The 24298-nt window shown below is 39.4% G+C and overlaps 1 protein-coding gene across 1 annotated transcript in view; it reads left to right on the top strand.

Annotated features, from left to right (window-relative positions):
• The first annotated feature begins 12431 nt into the window (after positions 1-12431).
• C1QTNF7 (C1q and TNF related 7) overlaps positions 12432-24298 on the top strand; it is a 43964-nt gene continuing 32097 nt past the window's right edge. The window contains exon 1 of the mRNA XM_060776151.2: positions 12432-12743. The gene's annotated coding sequence lies outside the window, so the exon portion shown is untranslated. The remainder of the gene's footprint in view (positions 12744-24298) is intronic.

Consider the following 24298-nt stretch of genomic DNA (forward strand, 5'->3'; position numbering starts at 1 on the left):
TTCCCGTGTGCTAATAAAGTCCTTCAAGCCTGACCAGTTCGTTCTTTTGCTTGTGCCATTTATTCTTTGAGATAGACAGTCCATTTGGATTATGTCAAAGACTTTTACAATCCAGTCTTCTTGGGTTGGGATCTCTTTTTGTTTCCATCTCCTGGCTAAGAGCAGCCTTGCCGCAGTGCTTAATAGGAAGAGCATTTTCTCCTGATTTTCATTGAGTTTGTTTTCGTTGGTGATGCCCAGTAGATATGTTTCGGGTGCCTGTGGGAATTTTATTCTTAGTATTTTCTGGGTTGCTTGGTGTATTTCTTTCCAGTATCCTCTTGTTCGTTTGCACATCCACCATTGATGGAAGAAGGTCCCCGTCTCCTTTCCGCGTCTCCAGCATCTATTTGAAATGTTTTTATTGAATTTAGCTGATTTTTCTGGTGTATAATACCAATGGAAGAACATTTTATACCAGTTCTCCTGAAGGTCAGTTGCTATGGTGTATTTAATTTTTCTATTCCAAATTTCCTCCCATTGATTTATTAGAATGCTGTGGCCTATGTCTCTTGCCCATTTGACTTGGCAGTCTTTGACTTGTTCTTCTTCGGTCGTCCATAATAGCAATTGTTGATATATAATTTTTATTAGTTTTTTCTTTTTTTCCATGATTAATTCCCAAGGGCCTTGATTTTGGTCAGAACCCTGTTTTTCAGTAGTTCATTACTTTTTCTACAGCCCAGCACAGAGATTGGCTTAAGGTTAAAGGTAAAGGTTTTCCCCTGACAGTAAGTCCAGTCGTGTTCGACTCTGGGGTGTGGTGCTCATCTCCATTTCTAAGCTGAAGAGCTGGCACTGTCCATAGTCACCTCCAAGGTCATGTGGCCAGCATGACTGCAAGGAGTGCTGTTACCTTCCTGCTGGAGCGGTACCTAATGATCTACTCACATTTGCATGTTTTCAAATGGTTAGGTTGGCAGAAGCTGGGGCTGACAGTGGAAGCTCACGCCGTTCCCTGGATTTGAACCTGCGACCTTTCGGTCAACAAGCTCAGCAGCTCAGCAGTTCAACCCACTGTGCCACCGAGGGCTCTCCAGAGATTGGCTTAGAGCAAATCAAATTATCCCCCCAAAAAGCAAGAATAGCAATCCCCTTAAATGTCCATCTGTCTATGAAATGCAACCACATAACTTCAACATAGCACAGATTTAAACTATTACTTACTTACTTTAGCCCTCTTTGCAGATCCAATCATTTTATCATTAGACTGACTCTAAATGGCTGGCTGGCTTTCCCCCACAGTGCCTTCCTTATGGCAATGGTCCAAAGTAAAAGGAATGGTTTTAAATCACTTTATGTTCTCTTGGCTTTGCCAAAGTTGCTTAATGCTTGCTTTCTTTAGTCCTCTTTGCAGATTCAATAATTTTATTTCAACTAACTCTAAATGGCAACTGCTGAGGCCAGCCATCACTTGGGTCCTTCAGCTTCATTGGATCCTAAGCAGCTTTGCACTTTGGGAAGTGTAGTTTATGGCAGGGCCTTTTGCAATCTCTATCATTGGTGGTCTGGCCTTGCCAAACTACAGTTAAGTTGGCTGTTATTAGTCACATCCACAACGCCTTCCTTATGGCAGCACTGGTGAAGATGGGGGCAAAGGAATGATTTTAAAAGGACTTTATGTTCTCTTGGCTTTACCAAAGTTGTTTAATATTTATAATGAAAATTAAACTAACCTTGGGAGACATCTAAAAGTTACAGAACATTTATGAGAAAAAAATGGGTAAGTGAATCAAATTCTAAATCCCCTCCACCTTTCCTTCATGCTTCAAAAATCCCTTGGTATGCACAAAATTAACTCCCAATTTTAATCTGAAATTATGCACCAGCCTATTGTCCACTATAACAATTTTGCCACCTAGGCATTCAAAAATACCAGAAACAGGACCATGGAGAGAGTAGAGAGAATCAGTTCTTCTTTTAGTTTCTGGTACAGATTAAGATCTTGGCTTTTAATATTCCACTCAAAGAAGATGATAAGAGTTAGGGCACAGTATTCACACTGACCCATAGATGTCAACCAAGATTTGATTGTTTGACTAAATTTTCTAGACTTGCATATATTTATAGGCAACATAGTTTTTTGCCGTTTTTGTAAAGCTGTTGGAACTACTGAACTGTAATGTCTTATAAACTGCAATTGGATGTAAATCCCAACTGGAGTTTTTTTTCCCCTTCAAGGCCAATAAGCAGTTGCTGTCTGAAGGATACATTTTGTACACTTTAAGAATTACACTGTATACAAATAATGCAAGTTACACAGAAAGTTTCAATTTTATATATTTATTACAGGGTTAGATTTGATAGATTTCAGGGTACAGCTGCTGCTAGGTCCAGCCCAGAGACTCGAGTGACTTCAACACTGTGCAATTTTGGAGCCGTGGAAAATGGTTTTAAAATAAAACCAAAAAAATCATATTTCTTGCTTGGAGTCTCTTTATATAAATAATAATGTAATGTTCGTTTGTGGGATTAACAGAAGTCAAAAACCACTGGACGAATTGACACCAAATTTGGACACAAGACACATAACAACCCAATGTATGTCCTTCACTCAAAAAATTGATTTTGTCATTTGGAAGTTGTAGTTGCTGGGATTTATAGTTCACCTAAAATCAAAGAGCATTCTGAACACCACCAATGATGGAATTGAAACAAACTTGGTACACAGTTCTCCCATGACCAACAGAAAATACTGGGTTTGGTGGGGAGTGTCCTTTGGTTTTGGAGTTGTAGTTCACCTACATCCAGAGATCACTGTGGACTCAAACAATGATGGATCTTGACCAAACTCTACATGAATATTCAATATGCCCAAATGTGAACACTGGTGGAGTTTGGGGAAAATAGAATCTTGGCATTTGGGAGTTGTAGTTGCTGGGATTTATAGTTCACCTACAATCACAGAGCATTCTGAACCCCACCAACGATAGAATTGGGCCAAACCTCCCACACAAAACCCCCATGTGGGCCACAACAACACGTGGCAGGAGACAGGTAATCTATATAAATAATAATGTAATGTTCATTTGTGGGATTAACAGAAGTCAAAACCCAGTGGACGAATTGACACCAAATTTGGACACAATACACCTCTCAGGCCAACAAGTGACCATCATTCATAAAAACTCTGAAAAACACAGCAGAAGAGTTTTGAAAGCCAAAAAACAAAAAATTACAACGTATGTGCAAAACCACACATATATATCCGGCACACATATATACACACATACACAAACACGTATACACAGACTGGGCCACAGCAATGCATGGCAGGGGACAGCTAGTGGTCTATAAATCTTTGGGGAGGGGGTGCTATGGGTCAACAATAATAGTCCCAATGGTACAATGCCAAGTGCATCCTGCTGCCAATCTACCTTGTACATATGATTCTCTATTCCATCATTTGCCATTTCTATAGACTATTACTGAGTTGTAGCAAAGTTAGTATTCATTTGCTGGTAATATTTCCTCTCTCATTTTAGTCCTAACCATTGAAATCACAACACCTCTGACCAAACAAGTAGAAGATTCACAAAACAAACATTTGGAGAAGGATAGTGAGGGATGCAAGGTCAGGGTTTTTTGCTGCACAAGGAGAAATAAATTGCTTGCTGCTCTTCTAGAAGAGCCAGATGTTATTGCTTTTGATTAGTACCAGGCCAGATGTTCTCCAGTTTTGATATTCTCTTTCAAAATGCTGCAATCAGCAAAGTCAAACAGCATGTTGTAAAGGATGCTCGTCCATATGATACGTATATTTCTGATAATGTTTGTGAGTCATTTGTCTCACCCCTGCTGCTCTCCCTCCATTTAAGTGCTTGGATGGCACTGTCGGAACATGCAAATGACAAAAGAAAAAAAGGGATAAGATGGCACAAAAAAGAAGTAGCTAAAATGAGTCTCTAGTATGTGAAAAAATAGCCACAACAGGAAAACAAGAACAAATAACCCAATGATTTCAGTCCAGTCTAGCCTAAATTTGCTTTTATGTCTGTTGATCATAGTAAAGATAAACATTTTCTCCCGACATTAATTCCAGTCATGTCTGACTCTGGGGGCTGGTGCTCATCTCCACTTCTAAGCCAAAGAGCCACCGTTGTCCATAGATACCTCCAAGGTCATGTGGCCAGTATGACTGCATGGAGTGCCGTTACCTTCCTGTTGGTGCTGTACATATTTATCTACTCACATGTACATGTTTTCGAACTGCTAGGTTGGCAGAAGCTGGGGCTAACAGTGGGAGCTCACGCCACTCCCCCCCCCCCCCCCCAATTCGAACCTGCGACCTTTCGGTCAACAAGCACAGCAGCTCAGCGCATTAACTCACTGCACCACTGGGGGCTCCCTGTTGATCATGTAATTGAGTCTATTATCTAGATTATCTAGATAAGACAAATGAGGCTGTATGAGCATGGTGCCTTCATCTGGTCTGTGCATCTATGTCATAGTGAGATAGCACAGTAGTCATGATGACGGATTTGGGGTTCTGAATTGCCATTGTTACTGCATATACTCATTTAACAGGGGGAAAAAGTTTGCTGTGGTGGTATCCATGCTACAGAATTATAGCACTTTGACTCCCATGACCTCTTCTTATGTAATCTTGGGATTTATTATTTGGCAGTGAGCTACAGAATTCAAGCTCCTTGGTACAGAATCCTAAGTGTGAGGATTTTGAAAAAGGACACCATGATATGGTGGGTTAACTAGAGAGAGATGTGTCAGCAGCTGATTGGCTGAACGTGCCAGGAGCCAGAGTTCTGATTGGCTGCTGCCTCTGGCTAGCAGCTAAGACCAACGGTTCTAACTGCCATTCTGTCATTTTCTCACTTTGGACAGTGAAGAGATAGTGCTGGCTGCCAACTATCTTGAAGCTTGATCATTTTAAGGCATGAGGCTTATTTCAAAGACTATTTAAAAGGACTATTTTATTCCCTCTGATCTCTACCTGAATTCAAAGAGACAGAAATATATATTGTTACCCTGTTTGAACTTTTGAACTAAAGTAAAAATACTGTTACTTGTTTCATAAGCCTGAGTGACATTTTATTATACTGCAGGGTATATCTTGGTTTAAATACTGTGGTAAAGCTTCTGCTTATTCACATTTACCAACCCTCATACTAAGTACCTTATGAAATTCAAATGCCAAGATTCCATAGGATAGAGCCGTGGCATTTGGAGTGGCGTTGTGCAGTTGTGTGGTGTAGTTATGAACCATATTGTTTTGCATGACCTCTAATAACTTTCACACAGTAGCTGAACTTGTATATTAGTTAGTGGTCCAAGGCTTCTGAAACACACAAGTAGTTCAATTATAATACATAAGTAACTCCACAAAAAATCCCCAAAAAATCCTCAAGGAGAAATGTTGCAGAGAGGAATGTGGTTTAGTGTTAATCCAGACACTTTTCTTCAATAGCACATTCATCGTGAACCATCCAAACTGCCTCTTCCAACTCACACAGCTGTGTTATGTCTGAAATGTACTTTAGCCTGGTGCACAAAGCTAGACTCTCCACATGTCGGCATGTTGCTTGTGGACAGTACATTTAATCTTCTTTAATAATAGCAGGCATCTTGGATTACAGACAAAAACACAGTTGCGGACAATTAATTGGCTTCATGGGAAGGGGGTTCAAATATTTGTTCAGACAACCCCAGTAAAATACAGCGTGACTTGAATTTGTGACAGTGTGATGATTCCATTTTAACAGCCTTGGTTCCATCCAATGGAATCCTGAGATCTGTAGTTCGTGAGCTATTTTGAATTATCTGTCAAAGAGTTGTAGGCCTCCCTTCGCTGCAAATCCTACGATGATAGAGGAGAACAAATGAGGTGAGGCAAAAGTGTAGAACCTCTCAGTGAAGTTTTTCCTAAGAAGAGCCCATCAACCCTTAATAGATCAGATTAAAGACATTACCGCATGCTTGCCTCTATTCTGCAAAATTCCTCCAATGTGGAATAGTGGCAATTTACCATCATGTTGATAGGTAGCTTCGTATAGCCACTGACATTACGTAATTGTGATGATACAGCTGTGCAAAGCCACATGTGGGGGGGGGGTTTGCGGGGGGATTACAGGCATTTCACAAAATTTAGAGGGAGGGGCACACATCAGATCCCATCACAGAAGCTTCCACACACATTGCACAAGGAAAGTCTTTGGACTGCAGTATCGTCAGGGGTTATTGATGGGCTTTGCATATCAATACACTCTGATGGATTAATCATAAAGAGGAGGAACAGCAACAGGTATTAGCACAATTTCATACAATAGAGATCCTCACCATGGCAGTCCTGCTACTGTGCCAGTTTGCCACCTAAGGGTCTGTGATTGATGTCCACATTAGGTTTTGCAAATCTACACCTTATAGCCCATGATCCAAAGATCTGTTTACTTTAGATATGTGATCTGTATAGGCTCATAGAAGAGCACTCACTTGCCAACTAAAATGTTTGATGACTTGGTCACGGTAGTCCACATTCTGGTTACATTCCATATAGACTACAGCAACACGCTCTACGTGGGGTTGCCTTTGAAGACTGACCGGAAGCTTCAAATGGTCCAATGGGCGGCAGCCAGATTGTTAACAGGAGCGGCGCTCAGGGAGCATACAACTCCTCTGCTGCACCAGCTCCACTGGCTGCCAGTCTGCTACCGGGCACAATTCAAAGTGCTGGCTTTAGCCTATAAAGCCCTAAATGGTTCTGACCCAATTTACCTCTCTGAACGCATCTCCCCTTATGAACCATCTAGGACAGGAGTCCACAAACTTTTTAAACCGAGGGCCAGGTCACAGTCCCTTAAACTGTTGGAGGGTCGGATTATAATTCGAAAAAAACATGAATGAATTCCTATGCACACTGCACATATCTTATTTGTAATGCAAAAAACACTTAAATGAAATACAATAATTAAAATGAAGACCAATTTTAACAAATATAAACTTATTAGTATTTTAATGGGAAATGTAGGCCTGCTTTTGGGTGATGAGATGGGATTGTTGTTATTGTTGTTGTATGCTTTCAAATCATTTCAGACTTAGGTTGACCCTGAGCAAGGGCCAGGCAAATGACCTTGGAGGGCCGTATCCGGCCCATGGGCCTTAGTTTGAGGACCCCTGATCTAGGACTTTAAGATCGTCTGGGGAGGCCCTGCTCTCAATCCTGCCTTAATCACAAATACGTTTGGCAGGGACAAGAGACAAGGCCTTCTCTGTGGTGGCCCCTCGACTATGGAACACCCTCCCTAAGGAAATTAGATCGGCTCCCTCACTCTTAATGTTTCGGAGACCAGTTAAGATATGGTTGCATGAGCAAATGTTTACAAATGCAGCGTAACTGACATAGGAAATGGAATCACTTGACAATGGAATTTGGACAATGTTTTTACTAGGAGACGCTGATGATAATGATGTTGGTTTTTGTTGTGGTTTAATATTGTCTTAATGCTTAATCTTTATTTTGCTATTATGGGTACTGACTTGTAAACCACCTTGAGTTGCCGATAGGCTGAGAAAAGCGATATACAAGCATAATAAATAAATAAATAAATAAATAAATAAATCTTTTCTTCCACCACATCACAGATTGATTTTATAACATACACAGCATATTCATTTACTACCAAAAGCAGTCTTTCATGTAACCTGGTGGCATTATATTCAGTGGTGGCTCAACCCATTACGCAAAGTAAGCATTTGCAGTATAGTTGTTTTGCCAAGGGGCGCTCTTGGGGGAAAATAGACCTTGACATATGTGAGTTGTAGTTACGGGGATGTATAGTTCACCTACAACCAAAGAGCATTCTGAACTCCACCAATGATGGAATTGAACCAAATATGGCACACAGAACTCCCACGACAAACAGAAAATATATATCAGTGATTGGTTGGGGGGGGGGGGGGCAAAATACTGTTTGCTTACTGTTGAAAATTACCTAGGGCTGCCTCTGATTATACTAATAGTATAATGCCAAGTTGTTAACTTTGTTTGTAGTTTTTCTATACATGTCAATTCGCTTCTGACACGATAAAAAATATACCCTGATTCAGAGGCCCCTTGGTCTCATGTTTTATTGTGCTCTAGATTTTGCCCATACTTTTTGCCTTGGATTTTATCGATGCTAGACTGATCTTTTGTTTTGTACTGTGGGATTTATTGAGATTTTTATCATTCTATTGCACTATTTTTTATTATATACAGTACCTCTTCAGGAACTTATGAGCCACTCACTTGCAAATGGTGAAATAAGTGACTGGGGAGCCTTCCATGCAGACAGATGACCCAGAATATCAAGACAGATTAACCACAATATCTGCTTTGAACTGGATTATCTGAGTCCACACTGCCATATAATCCAGTTCAATGTGGATTTTATACAGCCATGTGGAAGAACCCTGGGATCCAAAGTTCTACGTGTAGCATCTCACCAAGTCAAGGAGACCACCACTTTTTCAATGAAGGGTTTCTCTCTCTCTCTCTCTCTAAAGCAGTCATTGTTTGAATCACAACCAAGTCCAGTGTGAATCTACTGCCCCATTTTCAGGTGAGCCAGGCAGATTTTGCCTTAAAATATTGTAAGCATTTAAAAATTGAGATTTCTTGAGTGAGCGAGGAAAAACATTTCCAATTTTAGTTCAAATCCTTTTGTCCACAAGAAACTTCAGTCATAGAATCATAGAATCATAGAATCAAAGAGTTGGAAGAGACCTCATGGGCCATCCAGTCCAACCCCCTGCCAAGAAGCAGGAATATTGCATTCAAATCACCCCTGACAAATGGCCATCCAGCCTCTGCTTAAAAGCTTCCAAAGAAGGAGCCTCCACCACACTCCGGGGCAGAGAGTTCCACTGCTGAACGGCTCTCACAGTTAGGAAGTTCTTCCTCATGTTCAGATGGAATCTCCTCTCTTGTAGTTTGAAGCCATTGTTCCGCATCCTAGTCTCCAAGGAAGCAGAAAACAAGCTTGCTCCCTCCTCCCTGTGGCTTCCTCTCACATATTTATACATGGCTATCATATCTCCTCTCAGCCTTCTCTTCTTCAGGCCCAGTTCCCTAAGCCGCTCCTCATAGGGCTTGTTCTCCAGACCCTTGATCATTTTAGTCACCCTCCTCTGGACACATTCCAGCTTGTCAATATCTCTCTTGAATTGTGGTGCCCAGAATTGGACACAGTATTCCAGATGTGGTCTAACCAAAGCGGAATAGAGGGGTAGCATTACTTCCCTAGATCTAGACACTATGCTCCTATTGATGCAGGCCAAAATCCCATTGGCTTTTTTTGCTGCCACATCACATTGTTGGCTCATGTTTAACTTGTTGTCCACGAGGACTCCACGATCTTTTTCACACGTACTGCTCTCAAGCCAGGCGTCCCCCATTCTGTATCTTTGCATTTCATTTTTTCTGCCGAAGTGGAGTATCTTACATTTGTCACTGTTGAACTTCATTTTGTTAGTTTTGGCCCATCTCTCTAATCTGTCAAGATCGTTTTGAATTCTGCTCCTGTCCTCTGGACTATTGGGTCCCTAGAGTGCCACTTATCAATCCTGGATTTTTATTTGTATGTGTATGTTTGCTGTTTCTTCATTTTGCAGTTGGTTTTGCCACTGCTAGTAAAATTACATTTTATTACGCTGAAAGAGCTGTGGAAATAAATAGCACTGAATCATGGTCTTTCTTCTACTCTTTGCAAAACACCAGCCAAGAAGTTATGAGGGATGCAAACGTCCTTTTAAGGGAGGCATTCCATAGCAAAAGACAGAATGCAGCCTTTCCCATGTCTTGAAAGAGATTCATTCTACACTGTAGAACTAATGCAGTTTGGTACTAATTCAGTTGTCATGACTCAATGCTATAAGATCTAGTCCTTTTTGTCAGAGGAGACTAAAGACTTTGTAAAACAACAATTCCCTTTATTCCATAGAGATAAGCCATATCAGTTAAAGTCACATCACACTGCATTAATTCTAAATTGCATATGCAACCGGGGTTGAATCCAATGCACATTGCATAGGGCAGCATTTTTCATACTGGGGTTCAGGACCCCTGGTGGGGGTCGCAAGGGGGTGTCAGAGGGGTCAACAAAGACCATCAAAAAACACCGTCTTTTCTGTTGGTCATGGGGGTTCTCTGTGGGAAGTTTGCCCCAATTCTATCATTGGTGGGGTTCAGAATGCAATTTGATTGTACGTGAACTATAAATCCCAGCAACTACAACTCCCAAATGTCAAGGTCTATTTCCCCAAACTCCACCAGTGTTCACATTTGGGCATATTCAGTATTTGTGCCAAGTTTGGTCCTGACCTATCATTGTTTGAGTCCACAGTGCTCTCTGGATGTAGGTGAACTACAACTCCAAAACTAAAGGTCAGTGCCCACCAAACTCTTCCAGTATTTTCTGTTGGTCATGGGAGTTCTGTGTGCCAAGTTTGGTACAATTCCATTGTTGGTGGAATTCAGAATGCTCTTTGGTTGTAGGTGAACTATAAATCCCAGCAACTACAACTCCCAAAGGGCAAAATCAACCCCACCCCAATCCCAGAAGTATTCAAGTTTGGACATATTATTGGGTATTCGTGCCAAATGTGATCCAGTGAATGAAATACATCCTGCATATCAGATATTTACATTACGATTCATAACAGTAGCAGAATTACAGTTATGAAGTAGCTACAAAAATAATGTTATGGTTGGGGGTCATCACAACATGAGGATCTGTATTAAGGGGTCACAGAATTAGGAAGGCTGAGAAACACTGGCATAGGGGAAAGCCTGGTTAAAGAGGAGACTATCACTGGAAAAAAAAGAATATTTTTGTCAACTTCCTCTGAAAACATAATAGATGGGATTTTGTGACAGTATTGTTCCACAATGAGACTGCCCATGCTTTTTGGTTCAGATATAATGAGTTACAGCTAAGAAATGTTTTAAGTTATGGTTGCTGTTTAATGTCTTCATTAGCTATAATTCAGTTTCAAAGAAGGATTAAAATTCTGTGTTTAATACTTTCAAAGCAGAGCAGTCCTTTTTGGCATAACTGAATGAAATACAACTGAGTAAAGCTATTCATAGTCTTAATTTCAGGTCCTCCTTACCCCACTGTTATGCTGGATAGCTGGTAGTTGATGCTATATATATCATGGGTCCTCAAACTAAGGCCCAAGGGCCGGATATGGCCCTCCAGAGTCATTTACCCGGCCCTCACTCAGGGTCAACCTAAGTCTTAAACAATTTGAAAGCACACAACAACAACAACAACAACAACAACAACAACAACAACAACAACCCTATCTCATCAGCCAAAAGCAGGCCCACACTTCCCAGTGAAATACTAATAAAGTTTATATTTGTTAAAATTGTTTGTCATTTTAATTATTGCATTGTTTTTACAGTATTTTTGCACTATATTTAATATATGTGCAGTGTGAATAGGAATTCACTCACCTTGAGTTTTAGAGTTGTAATTCACCTCCATCCAGAGAGCACTGCGGACTCAAACAATAACGGATCTGGACCAAACTTGGCACGAATACTCAATATGCCCAAATGTGAACATTGGTGGAGTTTGGGGGAAATAGCCCTTGACATGTAGGAGTTGTAGTTGCTGGGATTTATAGTTCACCTACGATCAGAGAGCATTCTGAACCCCACCAATGATAGAATTGGGCCAAACTTCCCACACAGAACTCCCATGACAAACAGAAAATACTGTGTTTTCTGATGGTCTTTGACAACTCCTTTGACACCCCCTCACAACCCCCTCAGGGGTCCCAACCCCCAGGTTGAGAAACACTGAGTTAAATCCAATAGATGTCTGAACTACAGCCCTGAAATGCTGTATGTTTTGATGCCTGAGCATGTAACCTGGGGTATCAAATCTGTGCCACTTCTAGCATGGTGCAAGCGCTCTAGCCTGGTCTTTGTACAATTCTGTACGAAGACAGAGGAGTGCCAAGAAGGGTTAGAGAACTTGAGGCTGCGAAGCATGCGTAAAGTCAAGAGTAGAGTTCAGAATTCTTCCTGGAAATAGGGATTAATTTCCAGATGTTCTTAGAAGCCCAGGGCCATTTGTCTCGTTTTCTCAGGTGAATTCTGCATTTACCTCGAAGTTACTCATCCCTGAACAGTGTGTGTTGCTGCATCCCTCTTGCTTTGGAACTGAATTGTGGAAGATTTGTACACAGAAACTCCATGAACATCACTCTGAAAGCTGTGCAAAGGCTCCTTTCTTTGACTCTTCAAGATATTAGCATGACAAAGTCAGCATACTTCACATGACATGCTATAATTTATCTGCAACAATTGTTTGTTCTGATGTTATTGCTGAAATATGCATCTAAGGCTGAGTCAGAGGATACCATACGTTTTCAGCAGGGAAAGTGGATTATCAGAGAGATTCTTTCCTTCTCTTTCTCTTCGGACCAAAGCAGCAGAGAAGCCGTTGCCCATCTTCACTATCAGTTGCAAGGCACACAACCTGCTATGCATTCTTCCAGTGTCAAGAGTGGACCAGTGATTAACTATGTGAGAGTTTCGTAAAAGGGGAACCAGGAAATTACTTATCAAGCTCAAGTATTGCAGAGATTTTAGTGCCAAGGTTTGGGGTGGAGAATGAGGGAAGGCTAAACCAAACACGGCATCTGCATACATTATAATCCAGAGGCTCCAGCTGTTCGGAACTTTTTCAGGCCATGTAAGTAAGAAAAGGCTTTCTTTCTATCTTTGAAGCACACTGTCTTTTCTTTTTTGACTCCTGAGAACTTCAAACAAACCAGATTCCAAATGGGTTTGCTAAAATCAGTTTGTGTTTTATCTGCTTTCTTGCATCTGGCAGTGCATACCCAGACATCAAATAAATAATGTACTATTTTGCTTGTAAATATAGTGGTATGCTAATCAGTTCCTAGACAGACTTGCTCCTAACACAGAGAAATCTAACATCTAGCATTAGTAGTTTAACAAAAGGGATGTCTGATTTAGTTCGATGTATTTATTTACATTTTCTATGCATACAGTTTCTTTTCAGAAGAAAGTGGTGCGGTCAGTAAGCTCTTGGAGTAAGAATGGTTTCATTCTCTTCAGATAGTAGTTCAAGATTTATGGTAAATACGACATTTTTAAGAGCTGTGATGGCAGCTTGATAGAATAATCATTGGCCCCAATACAAATATGCCTCTGTTTATGCTTTGCTGTGGGCTCCCATTAAATAGCAAGCTCCGCTTTTTGTTTGTTTGATTTATTTTTTAGTGTGTTTCAAGCCAAACTAGGAGAATTCAGTTCTTGTCAAAAGGGAGAAAATATCTTATTCAACAGTTGTGTTGAATGTGCCTAATGGCAGTATTTGACATCCTTATTGCTGAGTTAGTATATCATTGGATGCCAAAGTCACATATGTCCATGACACCATATTTCTGGTTTTAACATATGGTTGTAAAAGCTAAACAATGAAGAAGATTCATAGGAAGAGTATCAACTCATTGGAAATGTGGTGCTGAAGAAGAGTTACTGTATATACTCGAGTATAAGCCTAGTTTTTCAGCCCCTTTTTTAGGTTGAAAAAGCTCCCCTCAGCTTATACTCGAGTCAAGGTTATTTATTATTTTACTCTGTTATTAGTATTATTTTTATTTCATGCATTATTTTACTCTCTTTATTATTATTACATTTACAGTATTTTACCTTATTATTATTATTATTATTATTATTATTATTATTATTACATGTATTATTTTACTCTATTTATGATTATTATTACATTTATTATTTTACTTTATTATTATTGCATGTATTATTTTACTCTATTATTACATTTATTATTCTACTCTATTATTACTGTTATTATTGCATTTCCATTATTTTACTTTATTAATATATTTATTATTTTACTCTCTTTATTATTGTTGGAAGGATACGTAAGTACATTTACACTGAAGATATGTAATGGTTTAATCAGAGTTGGGCAGTCTTATCTCAAATTACAGTTTTATGTAAATATTAAAAAACATTTCAGCTCCTGATGCCTCAATTAATGTAATTTTATTGGTATCTATTTTTATTTTGAAATTTACCTGTAGCGGCTGCATTTCCCACCCTCGGCCTATACTCGACTCAATATGTTTTCCCAGTTTTTTGTGGTAAAATTAGGTGCCTTGGCTTATATTCGGGTCAGCTTATACTCAAGTATATATGGTATGTAAATACCCTGAACTACTTGAAAGATAAACAAATGGATCTTAGAGCAAAGGGGTCATACAGCATATCAAGCCTGAACTCTTCACAGAATCCAAGGTGATTCAAAATGAGACTGTAGTTTTGGCCATATCACGAGAAGACATGGTTCACTAGAAAAGACCATAAAGCAATAAGAAAATAAGACTGCATTACAGATGGATAGATTCAAATCAGGGTGGCTATGGCCCTCGGTCTGCAAGATCTGCTGGTAATAGGGTGATTGGCTGGGTCACCACAGGCAATAAAAATTAATAATGTCACAAGTTTTGCCTGCCAGATAAGATTTTATCTAGAAATATTAAAAAGACTTCTAGATTTTAGTATGTTTGGAACACATAATGGGAGACTTGAATAAAATAGGAAACATTGTCCCATGCTGTTATTTCTGACATTGAAGCCAAGCTGAGACTTCTCCTCCTGTTCCCAACTTCAGTTTTCTATTTGAATTTCCAGTTTTCATTTTGTGCTGACAGAACAAATTTGTGTCTTTAGGATGTCAAGCATAGGACGTTTAATATAGTTCTCCACTGTATTGTTTCTATTGTCTTTTTATATGTACTTGACTATGCAATGTGTTCTCCTTCTAATTGTATAGCATCCCCACTCTTGGTTTACAGTTCCCATTGAGTTCTGATCTTGTAGAAGAGGTCTCCTATTCTTCCTTTTTATTGTCATCTTTTTTCTGTATTAATTTTTATAGTCGTTCTATGTGTCCCTGGATAGTTGTATTTAGGATTCTGACCCAATTTCTGTCTTTTTTCTGTCCTTAATTGCTTTAATAGTTTCAGCTATCATCCATTAAGGCTTTACTTTCTTTTTGGCTGAAAATGGTGTCATTTTTATTGCCTTCTTGATAATATTCCTATCTTCATTCTAGAATTCCTTTGGCTTCTGGTCAGTAAAGCAAATTGAGTTTTACATTGTCTTTAATTGTACAAGGATATTCTTCAGGTTGTATTTTGGCATAGTAGTTGGTTACCTGTCCAAACGTATCCCATTCTATGAACCATCTCAATCTTCGGGGGAGGCCCTGCTCTTGGTCCCACATCTTTCACAGGCATAATTGGTGGGGATGAGAGACAGGGCCTTCTTAGTGGTGGAACTCCCTCCCAAGTGAAATTAGATCAGTTCTCTCTCTCCTGGCTTTCTGAGAGGAAGTGAAGACATGGATGTGGGACCAAACCTTTAGATAGAAATTCTCAGTGCAATAAGTGACTATGGTATAGTACAATTTACAACCAGAATGGCTCATGGAATATACCTTTGGATTGCATGGTTTTAATTAATTGGTTTTAAGATCAACATCTTTTAATTATTAGTTTTAATGTATATGTTTGATTTTATCTTATGTATATGTGCCTCTTTTGTGAGCCACCCTGAGTCCTTTTTGGGGTAAGAAAGGCGAGATATAAATGCAATAAATAAATAAATAAATAAATAAATAAATAAAGACTATTACTAATGTTTCAAAAATGGTTAGAAAATGAAAATCAGGAAGCTCTGACAGAGAAAATCCAACACTGGCAAAAAATCTTTTCAGTTGGGAACCTATTCTGTAACCTATTCCATTTGTATGTTGGGTTTTGGTTTTGGGTTTTTTAAAACATAAAATGACATGTTTTTCACCAAACAAAAGGCTCTTGAACAATTATTCTGAGCAATAAAGAAATATATAAATCTGTGCTCTTTTTTGTACAAAATAAGTTGTGAATGGTCCCTAAAAATAGTACTTGTTTTCCACAATTTGTTTGCAGCAAGTAGAGAAATTGTTGGGTTTTTTTTACCTGCAAGATCAAAATGTATAAAAATGTATATCCTTAGTTTGGATGCAATAGAAAACAGGAAAAAAATTTACTCTTTAGATCAGGGGTCCTCACACTTCTTAAACAGAAGGCCAGGTCACAGTCCCTCAAACTGTTGGAGGGCCAGATTATAATTTGGAAAAAAAAATGAATGAATTCCTGTGTACACTGCACATATCTTATTTGTAGTGCAAAAAACACTTTAAAACAATACAATAATTAAAATGAAGAACAATTTTAACCAATATAAACTTATTAGTATTTCAATGGGAAGTGTGGGCCTGCTTTTGGCTGATGAGATAGGGTTGTTGTTGTTGTTGTGTGCTTTCAAGTCGTTTCAGACTTAGTTTGACCCTGAGTGAGGGTCAGGTAAATGACCTTGGAGAGCCGTATCCGACCCCCAGGCCTTAGTTTGAGGACTCCTGCTTTAGATAGTAGTGTTCTTCATAATGAGGGGAGAGATCATTTGTGTAGCAAAACTATTATTTATTTGTCTTATTTAAAATGTACATTAAATTGTGGAGACCTTTTCCTAGCAGGTTACATCGTAGTCTGAGCAAAAGCTCATCATATAGGAATACACAGGAATGTTTCAGGCTGTGTCATACAAATCTTATATACTTAATGAAGAGCTCTTCTAACTGATGCATGATGTTATGTACTAGACATGGACATTTGGGGCAAAATTTGTTCTGTTTCATATACCAGCTTTTGTTGGGGTCCCCAATCCATTTTTGTAAGCCTTCCAAAATTGAGAGGGTTATTTTCGGTTCTTATTTTTTGGAGCCCAAAAATCAGACCATTACGGAGAGAGGAGCTTCCCACCCACTGGCTCCCCTTCCCGGCATGTGTTCTTCTTACCTGGCACCTGCTATTTCTACTCTAGGGTATGTAAGAGGCATGTGGCTGTAGGCAATGGCAGGTGTGCATGCTTTCTGGGCCTGCCTGCGCACCCCACCACACACACACACACACACACACACTTTCCAAGGAGAGAGTGTATGTGGCAGGGTGTGCAGGCAGGCCCTGAGTGCACCTGCAGCCAAGCTCCGGGCATGCCTGCCTGTACAGTCCACCACACAAACACACAAACACACACACTTTCCAAGGCAAGGAAGCAAGTTCAGATGCACACAAAAGTAGGCTTTCCTATCAAGCAGATTTTCATGTGGGGAGGGAGCGTCCCATTTCATGCTTCTGAAGAAATGGAAAGCACAAAAGAAATTATTGGAACAGTAGGAACAAATTTCGTGCACATGTCTACTATGTACTGGTTCCAAAGATATCATGTTACATTTGGCATTTCATTTCTGTTGTTTTGTATATGGAAATATTGTTGGAATTGAGATATATCTCTCAGTGCTCATGGTCCCAGTACCCACAGCCCCAGTTTAAACTAGCTAATCATGCCCCACAACTATATTTTATCAATGAGATGCAAAATTCAGTTATTGAACTCTATAGTGTCTCCTCCTTTAGCCCAAAATTTCCATACAAATTGCCTACATCAATGGATAATATTGACTAAGTAGGCAATAATGTTTGGCCTCTTTTTTTGATAAGGGCTCCTCCAAGTGGTAAAAGGCATATGTTTTTCATACCACATGATTTCTCACACCTTTCTATCTTGCATATAGTGTGCTTTTTTTGCAGCTAATCATTGCAAAATAAATATGGAGTTAATTTAAAAGCCAGATTGCTAGAGTATGGCTCTTTGAAAACTCCTGCTCTGGGAGAAATAATCAAAGGAATACAGAAAACACTCCATGCCCACAGATTCTCTATCCATGGATGTCATTACCTGTGGCTTTAAAATAGCTCTTCTCCCAAATACAAAAAGCTACTCTTGGACCTTATCACATTGGGATATACTCTGTTTCGGAGACTCTTTGAACATGGTCCCAAACGGGTCCTATCACATTTGCTCCATTCTGTCAGTAATCTGCCTGCAAAGCATCACAGAAACAGGGTAAATACACAAGGGATTCTCATCGTGTTTTTTAAAAATTACTGTGACTTTATACATTGCTGAAGTGCTGTTTTTACGTGTGATCAAAAAAATCAGTATGCATTCCGTCAGCTAAAATCTTACAAGAACGGTAAATTGAAACTTCAAGGTTATGTCACTGTGCAAAATTAGGGAGGAAAAATAAAAAGTGATGGAGGGAGGCATTCACACAGATTGGAAGGAGCCAATCTTTCATGGCATGATGAGTCAACACACAGCATTTTCAAATCGTAGAAATTGTAATACAAGTAATCCTTACATTACAAACAAGATAGGTTATGTAGGTTTGTTCTTAAGTTCAAGGAGAAAATGCCTTTAGAACATGGCCATATAGCCCAAAAAAACCTACAACAACCCAGTGATTCCGGCCATAAAAGCCTTCGACAATACATTAAGTTCAATTTGTTTGTAACTTGGAACAGGTACATTTTTCAAGTGTAAGACCAGATGTGTGTGTGTGTAATATATATACATTAGGCATGGATAGAGCCGTGTTGGATTACCCGTTTCTCATAATAATTTCATTAAAGTTACCTTTTTGAAGTGATTTCTAAGCATTTTAAAAACCCGGAAGTCCCTTTGCCTTTCCGAAGCTTTCTCTGCCATTTTTGTTCCAACTCACAAAGTGAGTTGGAAATGGTTCCGTGTATTTTCAGCCCTCTAGCCTGCTGGGAGGCTGGGAGGCTCCTTGCCTCCCCTCGCAGCCAATCAGGGGAGAAGTATTGGGGAGAGGAGGGGTTTTGGCACTAGCGGTGATTGCTACATATAAAAAGGAGCACATGGCTCAGAGGGTCATTCGCTGCCGGGAAGAGAAGGAAGAAGGGAGAAGGGGAAAGGGAAAGGGGAAGAAAAAAACAAAGACCAAGGGAAGGGAGGTTGGAAGAAGAGCACGGTGGGCAAGCAAGCAAGCAGAAAGGAAGAAGGGCTGTTGCCAGCCATTCTTGGCTGGCTGCCTGATACTTTTTTTTCTTTGTTTCTTTGCTGTGAGTTGCCTAAGAAGACACTAGAAATCCCATTCTTTCCTGCATATACTTCCCTGACAAGTGAAATCTGCTCAAAAGGCCCATAAAGTTCTCAGGGCTATTTCTTGTTTTCTTTGTTTGCTGTGAGTTGCCTAAGAAGACACTAGAAATCCCATACTTTCATGCCTATGCAGTTTTTCACATATTGTGCAATCACGTCCACCTTTAACGAAGCGATTCGGAAATTTCGGAAATTTTGGAAAGTCCCAAAAAAATTGGGAAAAATTCGGAATTCAATTCTGAATCGAACCACCAGTGCCCCCTACATCTGAAACGAGTTTTGAACCATTTTTTTAAATCAACCAAGCCTAATATAAAACCGCTTTGAGTCGCCTAAGGGCTGAGAAAAGCAGTATAGAAATAAAGTAAATAAATAATATACATATAAGCTTTGGGTAGCAAAGGGAAGGGTTAACACCTCTGTGGTGTATGTTTTGCTTCCTGTGCCCCTGTTCAGAAGATTTCACCTCACTTTCTGTCCCTGTGAGAATTGAATTTTGAAAAATGTGGCTTGTTGTGGAAATATGGATTGGTGACAAAGCTTTGGTAGAGACACCTTTTCCCCATGATAATAACTCTTCCAGGAGTGAATTCCCCTTCCTAGGGGTATATTTCTCTCCCTTCCTTTTGTCTCACCCCCGTTTGCAACTTTGAGTCATTTGTAAGTCGGATGTTTTTAACTCAGGGACTGTCTGTAATTGGATGTGATGGGGAGAGTATGCATCTTGTCTCAATACAGTATGCATCCAGTTCTTTAAAAATATGGGATGCATATTGGTATAAATGGATTATATCTCAATGTGACAAGGTCCCTAGATTTTGGCATGTTATATCCAGTGCTATTGTGTATAATTTAATTTGAGCATTCATGGATTTTGGTAACCAAGCAGGATTCTGTAACCAAAGTGAAGCAAAGCCGAAGGGCTCACTGTATATCTAGTTTAACCCCCTATTTTACAGATTTCTTACTACAACAATCCAGGGCTTTAAATACTCAAACACAACATAAGTACTATGTTAGATGGCATTATTTCAATCAAGAAGAAACCATATGATAATATTTAAGTCAAGGTATTTTTCAGTAGGTTTCCTAGATTCTCAACAGATGCACCTTCTACATATTTAAGCTTTCTGGATCTATTATTCCTTGTCCCTTTGATCCAGCAGATGTCCCATGAACTACAGATGGTTAAGCTTCTTTACTTTTCTTTATAACCCTCAAATGCTATACTCAGTATATTTCTACATGCAGGAATGTGCTGGGCCGTATCATACAGACCTCATATACTGAATGAAGAGCTCTTTTAACTGGTGCATGATGTCATTTCCTGGCTCCAAAGCTAATAAGCCACATATGTCATGTTGTGTATTTGTGCGGGTTAGTTTCTTCCTTTTCTTTAATGCATATCTTCCAACTGGCAGCCATGCACTAAATGCTTTAATGTGGTTCAACTCTAGTTATGCAAGCAATCAAAAAAGGTTTGTTCTCAAGAGTTGCATAACTGAGTGTTGTCTGGATGTTATTTCCCAAACTATATCTTGTGAAAAATAAATAAAATTGTATAATTACGTTACAAACCACAGGTTATAATCTTCCAAATAAAATGCATCTTCCCAAAAGCTGGGTCCACATCTCATGTGTGCTGCATTGCCTAGAACATCAGAAACAGGGATGGGAAGATCTGCATTTAGTTTTGTGGATCAGCAGTTGTGCCAAAAAATATGTATTGGCTTGTTTACCAACACATAACCTATGTCTACCATTTGGATAGCCTGAAAAAAAAGCAGATTGCACACAAGAACAATATTTCCTTCTCCCAAGCATCCATACTTTCAATCCTGGTAAATATTAACAGTAGAAGATGTGACATTTCTGGTACTGCAGTTGGTTCTCCACTTTTGCTGGTTTGACTCTTGTGGATTTGATCATTCATGGCTTTTATTAAAATGTTCTCTCTAGAAAGAAAGTTCTTGATTTTCCAGGGCAACTCTATAGTCAACTTCACTAGAAGTTGATTATAGAGTTGTGCTGAAGGATGCAGAGATTCCCAGAGAAGTATTCTCTCTAGGAATGTCTAGGTCCTCAAGTGTGACTCAATGATCAACATCTGGTGGAAATTGATTGTGTCATGCTGGAGAATCCAGAGGCTCCCAGAGATGAATTCTCAAATAAAAATGGCATCTTCTTATTCGTAGTTTTTCATTTTCACAGTAGTCTTGTCTCCCTAACCCCGGTAAATGTGGAGGGCTGACTGTAATGTCTATCAAGGCATATTTAGGGAATGGGGAAGGGAACGTGTCTGGTGAAAGCATTAGCAGGTCACAAAACAACTCCGTGAAAGTATTTCATGAGCATCTACATACTTAGCTGTTGCAATAGCCATGAACATAGTTGTCCTGGCTTGGGAGCACAAGTAATGATGCTGCATTACATGTGTAAATGAGAGAAATCAATTGAAATACTAATTTTGGTGAAAAATAAATAAAATTGTATAATTACAATACCACAGGTTATAATCTTCCAAATAAAATGCATCTTCCCAATTTTGGTGTAATGCTCATTGGGTAACTTTGGACAGGCCACTATTTTTCACTTGCAGAGTCACTTACAACAGACTGGGGGATGCAAATGGTGTGAAGCACAAATGTAGGGTGTATTATTTATTTATCTGCTATATTTATATCCCACCCTTCTCACTTCAAAGGGGACACAAAGTGGCATACAATAGGCAAAAAATCAATGCTGCATAACACAGATATACAAATAAAATAAACAATTGCATTATAAGCCAAAAAGTTAAAACATCTAAACATTAAAATCAATTATTAAAACCACACAATCCAAAATCTTAGCCTAGGAGCCATTCTGGTTGTAATTGCACTTGTTCCATATCACTTATTTCACTGTGTTTATTGTCCAAAGGCTTGGTCCCACAACCACATTTTTAATTTCTTCTTAAAGGTCAGGAGGGAGGGAGCTGATCTGATTTCACTGAGGATGGAGTTCCACAGCTGAGGGGCCATCACTTAGAAGGCCCTGTCTCTCGTCCCCACCAACTGCACCTGCAAAGGAGGAGGGACTGAGAGCAGAGCCTCCCCCGAGGACATGCCAACTCTCCACTACAAGTTGGAATTTTTCTCCGTCTACCAAGTTAACAGGACATTTGTCAAATGAGACAGGTGATCAGAAGATTAGTGTTAAATTCTGGTTTGTCCATAAATTAGCATGGGGCCCCTATGTCCAGGGAGTGGGGGGAGGAATTGCCCAGTATGCCTGTTACAACGGCACTGAGTTTGACCCCTATTTAACTGCCATGGCTAAATACTATGGAATCCAGGATTTGTGAGGCATCAGTATTCTTGGGTTGTTGTTCATTCATTCAGTCACTTCCGACTCTTCATGACCTCATGGACCAGCCCACGCCAGAGCTCCCTGTCGGCCGTCACCACCCGCCCTAGCTCCTCCTAGGTCAAGCCAGTTACTTCAAGGATACCATCCATCCATTTTGCCCTTGGTTGGCCCCTCTTCCTTTTTCCTTCCTTTTTCCCCAGCATAATTGTCTTCTCCAAGCTTTCCTATCTTCTCATTATGTGCCAAAGTACTTCATCTTTGCCTCTAATATCCTTCTCTCCAATGAGCAGTCAGGCTTTATTTCCTGAAGTATGGACTGGTTGGATCTTCTCGTGGTCCAAGGCACTCTCAGAACTTTCCTCCAACACCACAGTTCAAGCACTCTTGGGTAGAGAAGGCTAAAGACTCCCATAATTTTACATCCTGGCACTTAAAATGGATAATTCCACAGTGTAAATGTACCCTGTGACTTTTTGTTCTGATTGTTCCCAATTACCCTTCCCAAGCACCTCCCATTTCCATAAAGTGGGAAGTCATAAAGGCCTCTGACTCCTCCCTCTATAAGAGTCACCCTAATGCTGGAATATGCTACCGCATCAGTGCAATAGCCCAGGAAATGTGTGACCCACATAGATGCAACTGATACCCCAGTACTTAGGAGCCACCAATGTTGGCCAGGCTCACATCATTCAGCTTCAGGGAATTCTAGCATCTCAAGCTCTGGTTCCACAATGATGCAATTCTGAGTATCCAAGTAATGGCTTGATACTTAGGACAGGATAGGTCAAAGTGGAATAAATAAATAAATAAATACTGAAATCTTGATGACTGCATTTAGAGCACCATGTTGGAAATGTCAACTCTGGAAACGGACACAAGAGGCTGGCAAATAAATAAATAAAGGGGGGATTCTAAATAAAAATTCCAAACAACTGATAGATAGCCTCATTCTCAGGTGTATCCTGCCAAGCTTGTTTTCTTTTATTTTTTTATTTTTTGAGTCAGGATTCCATTCATTAATTTTAATAGATGTGGGGTTAGTTCATCTTTCATAACTTTATAGTAAGATGCTGTAAAGCCGTCTGGGCCCGGAGCTTTGTTCCCGTCCATTTTAGTTATTGCCTTTTTAATTTCTTCCTCAGTTACTTCTTTGTTCAGTTTTAGTCTTTGTTGGTCTGTTATTTTTGATAGATTTTGTTTACTTAGGAAGGCCATAACTTCTTCTTTTTTTATCTGGTCATTAGCATAAAGTTTTTGGTAATATTTATAGAATTGTTTTATAATATCTTGGTTGTTTGTAAAATGTTTACCCTCTGTTTCTATTTCTGTTATTATTTGTCTCTGTTTCTTCTGTTGGATTCTCCTGGAAAGCCATCTTCCAGGTTTGTTTGCATGCTGGAAGTCTCTTTGTTTGATAAACTTCAGCTGTTTAGCTAACTGTTCTGTTTCTAATTTCTCTCTTTGGGTATGCCAGAGTTTTAATTCTTGTTTTATTTTTTTGTCAGTTGGGCTCTGTTTTAATTTTCCTTCTAGTGTATTAATTTGTTGGATTATCTTATCCATTTTTTGTCTTCTTAATTTTTGTTTATTTGCATTTTGTTGAATAAAATGGCCCCTCATTACTGCCTTACTGGCATCCCAAATTGTCTGTATTGAAACCTCTTGAGATGAATTTAATTGGAAGTATTCTCTTAAAATTTCTTTGTTTTTGTTTATATCTTCTTCTGATTTTATGAGGTTGTCATTTAATCTCCATCTATAGGTTTTCTTTGATTCATTTAATATAAATTCTATGGGGCAATGATCTGATATTGTTCTAGGTTGGATCTTAAT

The sequence above is a fragment of the Anolis sagrei genome, chromosome 5, assembly GCF_037176765.1.
Source record: "Anolis sagrei isolate rAnoSag1 chromosome 5, rAnoSag1.mat, whole genome shotgun sequence".
Taxonomy (NCBI): domain Eukaryota; kingdom Metazoa; phylum Chordata; class Lepidosauria; order Squamata; family Dactyloidae; genus Anolis; species Anolis sagrei.